The 2,547-nt window shown below is 42.4% G+C and overlaps 1 long non-coding RNA gene across 2 annotated transcripts; it reads left to right on the forward strand.

The window, feature by feature from the left end:
- The first annotated feature begins 543 nt into the window (after nt 1-543).
- Nucleotides 544-1,558, forward strand: LOC310907797. Of its 2 annotated transcripts, none has more exons than XR_014589725.1 (3): nt 544-613; nt 835-908; nt 1,481-1,558. It is a non-coding gene; the product is annotated as an uncharacterized lncRNA (long non-coding RNA). The 2 variants fall into 2 exon arrangements; XR_014589726.1 differs by having other exon boundaries at nt 835-966; nt 1,481-1,551.
- Nucleotides 1,559-2,547: the final 989 nt, after the last annotated feature.

Genomic DNA, 2,547 nt, shown 5'->3' on the forward strand with positions numbered 1-2,547 from the left:
GCTGTATGCCCCCAACAGCCTGCACTGAGGGAACCTCGCAGTCTTCTCTGCCTCTTTGTACCAAGCACGGATCTGTGCAGGGCACAAACACAACAATGCTGCCTTGGTGCTGCTACACAACAGCTTTAGCCTTGGAAAGAACAGCTGGTAACAGCTAATCCGACAGGCAAAACCTGGGAATCCTGGTGTCAGCGCCACGGAGCGTGAGAGAGCTGCAGGTTTGGCAGGCAGATGGTTGCTCTTTTACACAACTGTGCAAAGTACAGTTCTTGTGATAAAACATTACAGTTCATGACAGGTTATTTGGGGCAAGGGTTACATTTCCCTGAGTTTTATCTTGGTGACTGATGCATTCTTTGGCAGAAATGGGAATTTGGACAAAGATTAAAGAAGTTACGGATGTGAACAACTGGGTTACCACATGGAGGTTGTATTGCTGTTACTGGCAGTATTAGGAGAGGTTAGAAATGTGAGGAATATAATCATTTACAGGCACAGGAGAGAAACCAGGTGGTTATTTTCTATAAACCTCAAATATAAGAACAATGGAGCCTTGGGGAATTTGGTAATGCAAAGCATGGTTTGGGTTCCAACTCTTACCTCACCTGCTCAGGTTTAACTATTTCTTCATACTTGAAGTAAAAATCTTCCTGAATGCATGTATTTTATTATTATGCATATATATATATAGGAGAGCTTGAGCTAAAACAGGGGATATAAGCAACTGAAATGTGAACCTTGTGCAAAGCAAGGTTAGAAATACATACTCAATATATGAAGGTGTGTAACTATTTTAAAAGCTTTTTACATGTATTTCTTACTTTATCATCACAGGTTTAGTATCCACTGGTGAATGGCCAGGAGAATATGGTTTGTCAGCCCTTCCCAGACAACAAGTCTAAGAGGAGGTGAGGACAGTACACACTCCATCTACCTGCTCCTCTGACCTTCTGCACAAGGAAATAAGTAGGTCACCATCCGTCTCTGAGCCTGGCATCAGGGGTTTGCCAGGAAATATACAGCTCACACCAACACATCCCTCAGCAGTTCGGACCTTTCCAACAGCCCACTCTGACCCAGTGCTCTCCCCTCCATGTCTCACTCACTGCTGTTTCTGTATTAAATGCCTTTCAGGGTTGCAGCCCACCAATTATGCTGTTTCATGAGTGCTGCCATAGGGCAGGGATGCCACTAACCAGTTTCTGGCTCCTGTTAGCTACGTAGATGGAAGCAGTCCGATGAGAGAGTGCAGGACAAGAACCATATCTAACAAACCATTGGCCAGTTCACTGCCTGGTGACCCCTGCTGGAAGGGGGGGCACAGCAGTGGAGCACAACATGGAGGGAAGCTGTGTACCTGCCTGCAAAGCCCTCTGCAATCCACAGGCTGCCTCTCCTTGCAGGCAGGCTTGTCACTCTCCACTGCCAGCAGCCCTGGCAGGCTGTCACAACTGTTTCTTATGCAGTAATTCCATGGCAGGTTTTATGGGAAACTGAGGGTCTTACTCAAAGAGAACTGCATCAACCCTTAGAGCTGGAGGCCTGAAGATAAGAAAGGTAAGCAATAATTATTTCAGGTATTTAAATTAAGCCTTCTGTATCCCTCACAAAGCAGCCTGACATCTCTGCTCCTCTGCTTGTCTACCTGTACACAAGACCATCTGTGAGTTCCTCAGCAGTGCTATAAATAACAGCAACATATTACAAAGTGCTGTAACTCTAAGTAGGAGGCCAACTTTTAAAATTGTATCAATTAGTCCACCTGAAGAAATTTCACAAGAGGTATTTTCAGTATCATGTTTGATTTCTCTTTGAAATGGAGTCTCCAAAACATTTGTAACTTGTCTTTGGAAGAGAGACCCTGAGAAGTACTGATCTGCTGGAAATACCTAGGAGGTATGAATGGTGTTTACAGTAACCTTCAAAGAGTATGTCATAGCAAACACTGAGTTTCTCTCTAAATGCTCTCTTTTGCCAAGGTTTCTTCTTACTGTTTTAACTTGGCACTCATCTGTCTAAACTCTTTAAAAAATCACCAACCAACCAATTTCATTCATAGAGACAAGGGGAACGCATTTCCAATAATTTTCAAGTTTTCAACATAACTTAATACTCCAAATAAAATCAAATATACAATATGAAGTAGAAGAAATTAAAATACTTTGTAAGTAAAGATTTGGAGACATGGCCCTTTAAAATACAAGACAATTATTCCCAGTTGGTTCATTGTTACCTGACCAAAAGCCTACATGATGAGCAGTCTTGTAAATATTGACTACTCCCACCAGGAACTATAACTTATACTGCAGTAACAATATTGAAGGATGAAAGGAGACAGAACTGCAACACACAAGCTGTGAGGCAATGAACAAATACACAAAGTGGGGGAAAAACAGGTCCTGTCTTGGGAAATTTGTGGTATTTCCAGATTTAATAGTGTGGCAGTTTAGTATCTTGAGCTGGACATGGCCTGAAGGAATGTGAGTATGGAAGAATCAAATTCATATTTGGTATCTACACAGCTTTCAGATGTCTGTTTTCTCTGGC

Source organism: Zosterops lateralis (genome assembly GCF_965231275.1).
Source record: "Zosterops lateralis genome assembly, chromosome: 3".
Lineage (NCBI taxonomy): Eukaryota > Metazoa > Chordata > Aves > Passeriformes > Zosteropidae > Zosterops > Zosterops lateralis.